The following is a 13,583-nucleotide window of genomic DNA, read 5'->3' as shown; positions in this document are numbered from 1 at the left end:
TGATAATTATTGAGAGTGGAGTATTAAAGTCTCCAACTATTATTATATCATTGTTTATCTTTCCTTTTGGCTCTTTTAGTTTTTGTTTTATATATTTAGGTGCTCTGATGTTGGGCACATAAGTATTTGTAAACATTATATCTTCTTGATGTATTGATCCCTTTATCATTGCATAATCACCTTCCTTTTCTGTTTCTATCATTTTTAGTTTAAAGTCTATTTTCTCTGATCACATACAGTTACTCCTGCTTTTTGTTGGTTACTATTTGCTTGCAATTTCTTTTTCTATTCCTTCACTTTCAGTCTATGTGTTTTAAGGCTAAAGTGAGTCTCTTATAGGCAGAATATTGTTAGATCATCTTGCTTTTTTTTATTCATTCAGCCATTCTGTGTCCTTTGAATTGATAATTACATCTGTTTACATTTAAAGCAATTGTTGGTAAGTAAGATTTACTGTTGCCTTTTTTTTCATTGTTTTCTGCTTGTTTTGTAGATCCATTTTTCCTTGCTTCTTATACTGCTGTTTTTTTTATGTGTTTTAATATATTTTGATATCAGTGTGCTTTGACTAGTTTATCATGGTCTTTTGAATAATTACCACAAGATTTTTCTTGGGTTATCATGAGGGTTATATAAAATATCTTAGGCTGGACGTGAGCATTCCTGGGGTGCAGATGTCAGGAGAAGGTGACTGTGGGGAGATCATGTCTCCACTGAGCACTTGGATTCAGCTCCTTCATTTCCAACATGGAAGAAACTTACAACAATTCCCTGGACCCTAAAGGCTATTATAATGCTCCTATAATAAAAATCACCAGATCAGGGTCTGCAGGTTTCCTTATCATCTTATCAAGTATAGAAAGAATCATCTTGATGTGACAGATTGGCGACCTGTCCCTTTAATGCTTGCCATCAGGTTCCTTGGGCCAAAATCAGTCATCATATCTCAAGCTGTGATGATAAAAGTTGTATTGAGCAGGATGTTGTCAACAAACCAGGAAACTTGGACAAGAGACTCTGGCTGAGCGCACATGGCAGTGCGCTCCTTGTGATGAAGACAGATAAAAATCTTTGGTAACAGACTAGCACCCCATTGGTCTGGGGCACAGACAACTACTGTGGCAACAACAGCCCTGCAAGCAACATAATCATGGGACACAAGAGTAATGTGGCTTCAGGAATGTGCATTCCCAAGTCTCTACTGTATGTTCTGCCATTGAAAAAAAAATGGAAATGCACAATAACTGAATATCTGTCTCATCAGATGCCAGACCCTAAAAGACTTTTGCTTCTTCCTGCTACCAGTGGGTTCTTCATTTTTTTCTCCTAATCTAATTATAGAAAGATAAACTGTGATCTTTAAACTGAAAAAAAAAAAAAATCTTAAACACCTATAACACTATTTTAAAATGATAACATTCTAACTTCAATAGAATTATCATACTTTACACTTTTACTTCTTCCTCTCACATTTTAGGTTATTGCTGTTACAATTTACATTTTAAAAAAATACTTTATTTATTTGTCAGAGAGAGAGAAAGAGCACAAGCAGGGGGAACAGCAGTCAGAGGGGGAAGCAGGCTCCCTGTTGAGCAAGAAGCCCAAGGTGGAACTTGATCCCAGGACCCTGGGATTATGACCTGAGCCAAAATCAAGAGTTGGACACTAAACTGACTGAACCACCCAGGCACCCCTGTTTTGATTATGTTAATTAGCATTATTTTACTTCAACTTAAAGAACTCCCTTTAACATTTCTTTAAGGCAGATCTAGTGGTAATGAACTTTCTCAGCTTTTGTTTGTTTGGGAAAGTCTTTATTATCCCTCCTTTGTTTCTGAAGGACCAATTTGTCAGGTATAAAATTCTTGGTTGACAGCTATTTTCTTTCAATATTTTGAATATGTCATTCATTTCTCTCCTGGCCTGAAAAGTTTCTGTTGAGAAATCCACTGGTAGTCTTGGGGGATTCCCTTGTATGTAACTTCTCTCTTTTATCTTGCTGCTCTTGAAGTTTTTTGTCTTTGACTTTTGATAATTTAATTATAACATGTCTCAGTGTAGCCCTATTTGAGTTCAAGTTATTTGGGATCATTTGGGCTTTCTGGATCTGGATGCTCATCGTTCTTCAGGTTTGGGAAGTTTTCAGCCATCATTGCTTTAAATAAACTTTCTGTCTCTTTCTCTCTCTCTTTTTTTTCTCTAGAATTTCCATAATGCATATGTTGTTTTTTCCTTGTGTCTTATAATTCCCATAGGCATTCTTCATATGTTTTCATTTTTTTTTCTTTTTGCTCCTCTGACTGTGTAATTTCCAATATTCTATCCTCCAAGTCACTTCTTTCTTCTGCATGCCTGCTTTTGAAACTATGGAATTCTTCCGTTCAGTTTTTGCATTTTTCAACTCTAATTTTATGGGTTTTTTTATGGTTGCTATTGTCTTGTCAACTTTTCATTTTTTTATGCATTTAAAAAAAATTTTGTTCAGTTATGTGTTTTCTTGTAGTTTGCTATACTTCCTTAAGAGGATTATTCTGAATTCTCTGTCTGACAGTTTATTAGATGTCCATTTCTTTAAGGTCGGTTATTGGAACTTGGTTAGTTTCCTTTGGTGGTTCCATGTTTACCTATTTTTCTTTGATTCCTTACACTGCTCTCTGCACATTTGAATAATGGGGCTTTTTTTCTAGGCTTTATAGCTTGCTTTGGCAGAGATAGTTCTTCAACAGTCTGCTCAGTTTGGGTTTTTGAGGGTGTCTGCTGGTAATGTCCTTAGACAAGTAGGGCCTCCTATTATGGTCTATATTTGGGTGAGGCAACTGTTCAAGCTGTGAGGACTGCTAGATATGATTGCTGGATTTGTTTCCTACCAAGTGAGGCTATAGGATGAGCTCTGTGGTTGCCTGAATTCTTTTGTCAGGCTCACTAGATGGTTGAGACCGGGTACCATATTCAATAATAGATTGGGTTATGAATTATCATCCCTGCCCTGAAAGAGCTATAGGACAGGGCCCAGGACCTCTAGAGTTCACTGGGGGCCCAAATCAGGCCTGAGTATGCACTGAATTCTCTGGTCATGTGAGGCCACTAGTTTTGCTCTGTAGACTGGGGAAGCCATGGGCTATGCTGTCTGTTCAAGTGCCACTGTGCTGAGGGCTGTTGAATTGGCTACACAACTTCCCATGTGCTCTGGTTAGGTTTCCTGGTGGGACAGGCTGAAGGCTAGACTCAGGATTGAGTGGGGCTACTAATTAGATTCTCTTCCTGGGTGCAGCAGAAGAAGCATCTCCAAAATTGGTAAAGTTCTTTGTCTGTTGTCTTAACTCAAGCCAACCCGCACTCCGAGTTCCCTCTGAACAAGGCCACTGGCATTGCTTTGCAAACTATTAGCTCTGTCTATCCCTTTCACTTGAATACTGCTGAGCTGCATAGCTTTAAGGCATTTTCACTAGCCCTTCTGGTTAGATGGGGCTGGAAGACACCCTCTACAAAGGTGGGACAATGTCTCAACTCCCTTTTCTATGTAGTAGCTGGAGGGCATCTTCAGGCTACTGTCAATTTCCCAAACAAGCTCTCTGATTGGGAGGGGCCCTGAGCTACCCTTAGCCGTGGCAGTGAATTAATACCCTGCCTGTGCATAGTATGCAAAGCTTCCCTGTCCAGTACTGGCTTTGCTTTGAGAATAATCAGCTCTGCTCACCTGCCTCTCAGCTTGAACATCACCGGGCTACAGAGCTTTCAGGAGTTGTCACTAGTCCTTCTAGTCAGATGGGGCTGCACAACACTCTCCATAGCATGTGAGGCTGTGACTCAACATCTTGCCTGGCTGAGCTGGCAAAACCCACTTGAGTTCAGGCAGATCTGAACCCCAGTGAGTTTCCTGGTCAGAGTAACCGCAACTCGGTTTTGCAGATGAGCAAAGCTGCTGATTGGGATTACTACGTGGGCACTGCAGGTATGAACTTGATCTGCCAAGATTCTTTGCTGGTTGTTGCAAGACCCTCCGCCCTTCTCTGTCACAGTCAGATTCCCAGTAGTTGGATGCTACAGATTCTCCTATGTCCTACCAGTCCCCATGGTGCAAGATCAGAGTAGGGGCTCCCACAAAGTGACCCACAATGCTGGTTTTCCTGCCTGGATTTTCTTCCCACTGAAGGAACTGAAGGGTCAGGGGAGACCTCTTGCATGATGCTATGCTGTCCTGGGGGAGGGGTAATGTGGTCAACATGTAGCTGCTTCTCTTACCCTTCTAATGCAGTTTGTCTTGGTCTCTGTGGTGCAGGGGTGGTACTTTAGACTCATCCCCCATGTTCTAGGATTCTCTCAGTGTCTTCCTCTTCAATAGATCTTAGTTGTTTTTGTGAGGGGGGAGTCAAATGAAGAATGACCTATGTCACCATATTGATGATGTCACTCTCATTTTTCTTTTTTTATTTTTGTACCATTTAATTTAAATTGTTATATATGTTAGTTTACATAATTCATGTTTTCTTAAGTTTAGAGTGATATGTCAAAATAGTCTAAAACAAATCCATGTTTTATGCTTGTGTCACTTTATGTAGAGAAATTTGCATTGCTATTCTCTAAAGGCTATAATGATTAACAGGTTAGGTAGTTCTCTTTTCCTAGAAATCAATTTTTAGAATTATTAAAATTCTCACAGTGAAGAAATAAATGTAGGTGTCTTACTCTAGTATCTAATTAATACTACCTAGCCAAGCTTCAGATGTGTAACTAGATTTGATTCTAAGGAGTCTCTTCTTCCAGTTTCGGTTTTGGGTACTGTCTTATCATTTAAAGGTAGATGGAAATGACATATGTGTATCAGAAAAAGAATGAGGGGAAATGTGATTTCTATTTCTTAAGTAGCTCAAATATTAAATGAAGTAGGTGTTTATTGGATAATAGGGAAAAGAAGGTTATTGGAGAAGTTAAGTAGGACAATAACATCTGCTTTAATCACAGGTACTGAAGAAATATTTATAGAGAGCAACAGAAGAGCAGCAAGTGAAAGATTATTCTTTTATTCCTTTAATTTGTTTCTTTGATCTTATGTTATTTAACAAAAAGCCTTAGTTTAACAAATGAAGTCTTAGAAATAAGTAGAAAGAAAGGGATACTTTATTAGAACAATAAACATTATGATCATTAAAAGAAATATTTTTAAATGACAGTGGATTTTGTTTCAGATTTTGCTGTATTAATATCAAAGTTTAGGCAAACAAATAGCTAGTATGCAAGCAATGTATAATAAATAAATTGTAAATTAGAAATAACAAGAAGAAATTAAAAATGACCTAGATAAAATTTTCCTGTGGACGCATTATTTGCCATGTCCTCATTTCAGTGTTCTAGGTACAAACTTGTCTTGAATAATTTAATCTTGAAAATTTCAAAACTTCAGAGAAGTATAAATGCTGGCACAATGAACACTCACATACCCTTCACCTAGATTCTGTAATTGCTAACATTTTGCCACATTTTATTTTTCTGTATTTTTCTCTGTCTCTGTTTGTGTCTCTCCACACATCTACTATTGAAAATTAATTGCAGACATCATGACATTTTACCTCTGGATACTTCAGCATGCACTTTCTAAGAATAAAGAACTTTCTCATACTTAACTACAAAACTGTTATCACACTTTAGGAATTTTATAGTAATTCAACAATTTTATTTTATATCAAATTTATTTAAAAATTTTTCCAATTGTCTCCCAATGTGATCCCCCACTGCTCTTGGAGGTTCTTTTCATTAGCCTAGCAGAAAACTCAGCAAAGGTGTGCCTGGGTGGCTCAGTCGGTTAAGTGTCTGTCTTCGGCTCTGGTCATGATCTCAGGGTCCTGGGACTGAGCCCCACATTGGGCTCTCTGCTCAGCGAGGAGTCTGCTTCTCCCTCTTCCTCTGCTCGTTCTCTCTCTCTCTCTCTCTCTCTCACTTGCTCAGTCTCCCTCTCAAATAAATAAAGTCTTTAAAAAAAAATAAAAGAAAACTCAGTCTAAGTCTAGGTTAGTTCCATGGAAGATGAGGTTGATAGCAGACAGACCTTGAATTCTGGAAGCTCCATATTTCTAATGAGGCTGTTTCCTTAACCTCGGAGCTTCCAGTGTTACCTAGTTGCATAGATCCTTTCTGCCCAACCTACACTCTAGTGTAAGTGCTTCATCAGTAGAGAGGGGCCCCTCTCTACTTCACATTGGCTAAGAACTTAAAAGTTATCTATGCCCAACATAAATTGTGACATTATAGGAATCGTAGGGACTACATGCACTCTGCTAATGTTTCTGTTTTAAAACCTCTCACTCAATAAACCCTGTTGTATAACCTAGTACCTGTCTGTGACCACTATGGATGGCATCCCCCAGAGACTTAAGCAATATATTTTTTTCCTATCCACGATCTAGTCAGGGTTCATACATTGCATCTGGTTTTTATCTCTCTTTAGTCTTATCTGAAACAAGACTCATCTCTTTTAAATTTTTACCCAATGACAATGACTTTTGAACTCAGGGTAATTTTCTTATAGTTGTCATACATTCTAGATTTGTCTGACTGCTTGCTCATAGTATCACTTAATTTGTTTCTCTATCCCCTGTATTTACTGTACTTTGAATTTGTGGTCTAGAAGTTTCACTAGATTAAGTTCAAAACTTTATGGCAAGACTATTTCATAGGTGATGATCCATATTATGTATTACATTTTATCAGAAAGCATATAATAAAATTGTCTCACTGTTAGTGATTAGCTAAGGTACAGACCACCAGAATTAGTATTGAAAAAAACCATACTTTTTGAGGATTGGAGTTAAGATGGCGGAGGAGTAGGGGTCCCCTTTTTCAGCTGGTCCCCTGAATCGAGCTGGATAGGTACCAGACTATCCTGAACACCCACAGAATCAGCCTGAGACGTAGGAAGATACACCTGGACCTGTACAAATGAACATCTCTAGCACTGAGTATTGAGGTACGAAGAGGGGAGCTGTGAATCCATGCTCAGATATCAGAAGATAAATGGAAGGGGGAGGGAGCCTCCGCATTTGGGTGCAGGGAAGCGGTAGCCACCTGCACTGGGAGTGGGCAGACTCGCAGACTGGCACCCACGAGAGAGCAGATTGAGACCGTGTGCGACCAGTCTGAAAACCGGAGCTCCGTAGTGCGCACAAACCACACTGAAATGGAGCTCCGGAACGCATGGGGGTGGCTGGCGGCTGGTGGTATTAGAAACGCAAAGGACAGAGACGTGCTGGCCTTGGAAGTGAAGGCTGGGATGCCGGCTGTGGGGTGCACATCCCGGGATGCTGAAGGGTTTAGCAGCACCAACAGAAACATAGTTAAAGAGGCCAGAAGAGCTCAGTGAAGAGTGGACTGCGATCTCTCTGTTCTGAGACAGAGGCTGGGATTCAGCCACTGCTGCTCTGAACCTCAGAAGAGCCACAGCAAACCACCAGGGAAAGCCGCCAGAGAACAAAAGCCCAGAAATACCGGCTCACATTGTGCCCATCCCCATTCCCCCTTGCAGGGGACAGGGAGGCTTTACCCAAACAGGGTTGCCTGAGTATCAGTGTGGCAGGCCCCTCCCCCAGAAGGCAGGCTGAAAAATCAAGAAGCCCACATCCCTAAGGTCCCTATAAAACAAGAGCACACTGCCTGGGTCCTGATCAATAATTTGGGCTCTGGACAGCCCTGCAACCTCTCCCCATCAGAATGGCGAGAAGGAGAAATCCCCCCCAGCAAAGAAAAGACAATGAGTCTGTGGCCTTTGCCACAGAACTGATGGATATGGATATAACCAAATTATCAGAAATGGAGTTCAGAGTAACAATGGTCAAGATGATGTGTAGACATGAAAAAAATATTAATAAGAATATAGAATCTCTAAGGGCGGAAATGAGAGCGAATCTGGCAGAAATTAAAAATGCTATGAATCAAATGCAGTCAAAACTAGATGCTCTGACGGCCAGGGTGAATGAGGCAGAAGAACGAATTAGCGAATTGGAGGATGGGATGGTAGAAGAGAAAGCTAAAATAGAAACTTGGCTCAAAAAAAATCCAATCTCAAGAAAGTAGGTTACGGGAGATTACTGACTCAATGAAACATTCCAATGTCAGAATCATCGGCATCCCCAAGGGCGTGGAGAAAAAGAGAGGTCTAGAAGAGATATTTGAACAAATTGTAGCTGAAAACGTCCCTAATCTAGCAAAGGAAACTAGCATTCATGTCCAAAAGGCAGAGAGGACCCCTCCCAAATTCAACCATGACAAACCTATGCCACATAATGTCATAGTGCAATTCGCAAATATTAGATCCAAGGATACAGTATTGAAAGTGGCCAGGGCAAAGAAATTTCTCACATACCAAGGCAAAAGTATCAGGATTATGTCAGACCTGTCTACACAGACCTGGAATGAGAGAAAGGGTTTGGGGGGGGGGGGCATTTTTAAAGCTCTTTCAGAGAAGAACATGCAGCCAAGGATCCTTTATCCAGCAAGGCTGTCTTTCAGAATTGATGGAGAGATAAGGACCTTCCAGAATCACCAGTCACTGATCAATTTCGTAACCACGAAACCAGCCCTATAGGAGATATTAAAGGGGGTTCTATAAAGGTAAAAGGCCCCAAGAGTGATACAGAACAGAAAGTTACAATCTGTACGGGTGCCTGGGTGGTGTAGTCATTGAGCATCTGCCTTCGGCTCAGGGCGTGATCCCAGCGTTCTGGGATCTAGCCCCACAGAGGGTTCCTCCACTAGGAGCCTGCTTCTTCCTCTCCCATTCCCCCTGCTTGTGTTCCCTCTCTCGCTGGCTGTCTCTATCTCTGTCAAATAAATAAATAAAATCTAAAAAAAAAAAAGTTACAATCTGTAGAAACAAAGACTTTACTGGCAACATGACATCATTAAAATCATACCTCTCAATAATCACTCTCAATGTGAATGGCCTAAATGCTCCCATAATGCCACAGGGTTGCAGACTGGATAAAAAGACATGATTCATCCATTTGCTGTCTACAAAAGACTCATTTTGAACCTAAAGATACATCCAGACTGAAAGTAAAGGGATGGAAAACCATCTTTCATGCCAGTGGACCTCAAAAGAAAGCTGGGGTAGCAATTCTCATATCAGACAGATTGGATTTTAAACTAAAGACTGTAGTTAGAGATACGAAGGGACACTATATTATTCTTAAAGGCTGTATCCAACAATTGGATGTGCCACTTATAAATATCTATGCCCCAAGCAGGGGAGCAGCAAGATACACAAGCCAACTCTTAACCAGAATAAAGAGACATATAGATAAAAATATGTTAATAGTAGGGGACCTCACACTCCACTGTCAGCAATAGATAGATCACCTAAGCAGAAAATCAACAAAGAAACAAGAGCTTTGAATGCCATATTAGACCAGATGGACCTCATAGATATATACAGAACACTACACCCCAGAACAAAAGAATACTCATTCTATTTGAATGCACATGGAACATTCTCCAGAATAGATCATGTGCTGGGTCACAAAACAGGTCTCAACCGATACCAAAAGACTGAAATTATTCCCTGCATATCCTCAGACCACAGTGCTTTGAAATTGGAACTCAATCACAAGGAAAAATTCAGAAGAAACTCAAACACTTGGAAACTAAGAACCATCCTGCTCAAGAATGATTGGATAAACCAAGAAATCAAAAATCAATTTAAACAATTTATGGAGACCAACAAGAATGAAAACACAATGGTCCAAAACCTATGGGATACTGCAAAGGCAGTCCTTAGGGGAAAATACATAGCCATCCAAGCCTCACTCAAGAGAACAGAAAAATCTAAAATGCAGTTTTTATATTCTCACCTCAAGAAGCTGGAACAGCAACAGAAGAACAGGCCTAATCCATGCATAGAAAGTAGTTGATCAAGATTAAAGCAGAGATCAATGAGTTAGAAACCAGGAGCACAGTAGAGCAGATCAACAGAACTAGAAGCTGGTTCTTTGAAAGAATAAATAAAATAGATAAGCCACTGGCAAGACTTATCCAAAAGAATAGAGAAAGGACCCAAATTAATAAAATTATGAATGAAAAGGGAGAGATCACAACCAACACCAATGAAATTGGAAGGATCATTAGAAACTTTTATCAACAGCTTTATGCCAGTAAACTAAGCAACCTGGAAGAGATGGATGCCTTCCTGGAAACCTATAAACTACCAAGACTGAAACAGGAAGATTGATTTTTTAAACAGACCAATTAATTATGAAGAGATTGAAGCAGTGATTAAAAACCTTCTGAAAAACAAAACTCCAGGGCCTGATGGATTCCCCGGGGAATTCTACCAAACATTCAAAGAAGAAATAATACCTATTCTCCTGAAGCTGTTTCAAAAAATAGAAACAGAAGGAAAACTACCAAATTCATTCTATGAGGCCAATATTACCTTGATCCCCAAATCAGGCAAAGACCCCATCAAAAAGGAGAATTATAGACCGATATCCCTGATGAATATGGATGCCAAAATCCTCAACAAGATCCTAGGTAATAGGATCCAACAGTACATTAAAGGGATTATCCATCACGACTAAGTGGGATTCATCCATGGGATGCAAGGGTGGTTCAACATTCGCAAATCTATCAGTGTGATAGATTATATCAACAAGAAAAGAGTCAAGAATCATATGATCCTCTCAATAGATGCAGAAAAAGCATTTGACAAAATACAGCATCCTTTCCTAATTAAAGCACTTCAGAGTGTAGGGATAGAGGGTACATTCCTCAATCTCATAAAAACCATCTATGAAAAGCCTACAGCAAATATCATTCTCAATGGGGAAAAGCTGGAAGCCTTTCCCTTAAGATCAGGAACACGATAAGAATGCCCACTCTTGCCATTATTATTCAACATAGTACTAGATGTCCTTGCAACAGCAATCAGACAACAAAAAGGATAAAAGGTATCCAGATCGGCAAAGAAGAAGTCAAACTGTCTCTCTTCGCAGATGACATGATACTCTATATGGAAAACCCAAAAAAATCCACCCCCAAACTACTAGAAGTTACAGAGCAATTCAGTAATGTGGCGGGATACAAAATCAATGCTCAGAAATCAGTTGCATTTCTGTACATGATCAATGAGACTGAAGAAAGAGAAATTGGGGAATCCATTCCATTTACAATAGCACCAAAAACCATACGTTATCTCAGAATTAACTTAACCAGAGACGTAAAGCATCTATAGTCTAGAAACTACAAATCACTCTTGAAAGACATTGAAGAAGACAGACAAAGATGGAAAAATATTCCATGCTCATGGATCAGAAGAACTAACATAGTTAAAATGTCCATGCTACCCAGAGCAATCTATACTTTCAATGCTATCCTGATCAAAATACCAATGACATTTTTCAAAGAACTGGAACAAACAGCACTTAAATTTGTGTGGAACCAGAAAAGGCCCTGAATCACCAAGGAATTGTTGAAAAGGAAAAACAAACCTGGGGGCATAACATTGCTGGATTTCAAGCTATACTACAAAGCTGTGATCACAAAGACAGCATGGTACTAGCACAAAAACAGACACATAGACCAATGGAACAGAATAGAGAACCCAGAAATGGACCCTCGGCTCTTTGGGCAACTAATCCTTGATAAAGCAGGAAAAAACATCTGGTGGAAAAACGAGAGTCTCTTCAATAAATGGTTCCGGGAAAATTGGACAGCTACATGCAGAAGAATGAAACTTGACCACTCTCTCACACCATACACAAAGATAAACTCCAAATGGATGAAAGACCTCAATGTGAGACAGGAATCCATCGAACATAGGCAACAACCTCTACAACATTGGCCACAGCAACTTTTTTTCATGACACATCTCCAAAGGCAAGAGAAACAAAAGAAAAAAATGAACTTGTGGGACTTCATCAAGATAAAAAGCTTCTGCACAGCCAAGGAAACAGTCAAAAAAACTAAGAGGCAGCCTATGGAATGGCGAATATATTTGCAAATGATGCTACAGACAAAAGACTGGTATCCAATATCTACAAAGAACTTCTCAAACTCAATACACAAGAAACAAATAAAATCATAAAACGGGCAGAGGATATGAACAGACACTTTTCCAATGATGACATACAAATGGCTAACAGACACATGAAAAAATGTTCAAAATCATTAGCCATCAGGGAAATTCAAATCAAAACTACACTGAGATACCACCTTACGGCAGTTAGAATGGGAAAAATTGACAAGGCAAGAAACAACAATTGTTGGAGAGGATGTGGAGAAAGGGTATCCCTCCCACATTGTTGGTGGAGTGCAAGTTTGTACAGCCACTCTGGAAAACAGTGTGGAGGTCCCTTAAAAAGTTAAAAATTGAGCTACCCTATGATCCAGCCATTGCACTACTGGGTATTTACCCCAAAGATACAGATGTAGTGAAGAAAAGGGCCATATGCACCCCAATGTTCATAGCAGCACTGTCCACAATAGCGAAATCATGGGAGGAGCCAAGATGCCCTTCAACAGGTGACTGGATTAAGAAGACGTGGTCCATATATACAATGGAATATTACTCAGCTATCAAAAAGAATGATTTCTTAACATTTGCTGCAACATGGACGGCACTGGAGGAGATAATGCTAAGTGAAATAAGTCAAGCAGAGAAAGACAATTATCATAAGGTTTCACTCATTTATGGAACATAAGAATTAGGGAGATCGTTAGGAGAAGAAAGGGATAAGGGGGGTAATCAAAAGGGGGAATGAAGCATGAGAGACTATGGACTCTGGGAAACAAACTGAGGGCTTCAGAGGGGAGGGGTTGGGGAATGTGATAGACTGGTGATGGGAATTAAGGAAGGCATGTATTTCATGGTGCACTGGGTGTTATATGCAACTAATGAATCATGGAACTTTACATCAAAAACTAGGGATGTACTGTATGGTGAGTAACATAATAAAAAATATACTTTTTGGTTTTTTAAATTAATATTTAATATATTAGATGATATTTTGGCACTCTGTAACTATCCTGTTATGCAGCTACATTTCACACGATGCCTTTAGCTCTTTTTAATAATCCTTAACTGAATCATTTGTTATATTGAGGGGTTACAAGATGATGATTTTTCTAAATCTCTAATTTCTTCTATGTTTATTAGCCAGCATTCTTTTATAGATAAGACTGTTCTTCCTCTGTAGTTCCCATGTTTTCCTTCCTTTATTTTCTTTCCTTTTCTTTTTTCCTTCTATTTAAAGAGAGAGACCAAAATTTTTATTGGATCAAATATATGTGTAAACTTTCCATAGAAACTGGGTGAGATATAGAATTATTGAAGATAATGTGTGAATTTTCAAAAAAGAAGTCTAGATTTCCTATTTAAAATGACAATCTTAGTTCAAATAGTACATTTCCCTCACTTTAAAATTCTTTATTGGGGGCTCCTGGGTGACTCAGTTGGTTAAAGATCTGACTCTCCATTTTGACTCAGGTCGTGATCTCACAGTCATGATCTTATGGGCATGGGATGAAGCTGCTGTCATGCTCATTGTGGTCTGCTTCAGATTCTCTCTCCCTCTGCCCCTCCCCCACTCACTCTTTTT

At 39.4% G+C, this 13,583-nt stretch overlaps 1 pseudogene; it reads left to right on the top strand.

Annotated features, from left to right (window-relative positions):
- Positions 1-747: 747 nt before the first annotated feature.
- Positions 748-1,330, top strand: LOC123793152 (gametocyte-specific factor 1 pseudogene; annotated as a pseudogene).
- Positions 1,331-13,583: the final 12,253 nt, after the last annotated feature.

The sequence above is a fragment of the Ursus americanus genome, chromosome 13, assembly GCF_024610735.1.
Source record: "Ursus americanus isolate L20-20 chromosome 13, mUrsAme1.1.p, whole genome shotgun sequence".
In the NCBI taxonomy this organism is placed as follows: Eukaryota; Metazoa; Chordata; class Mammalia; order Carnivora; family Ursidae; genus Ursus; species Ursus americanus.
This window is presented reverse-complemented; position numbering and strand designations above follow the sequence as displayed.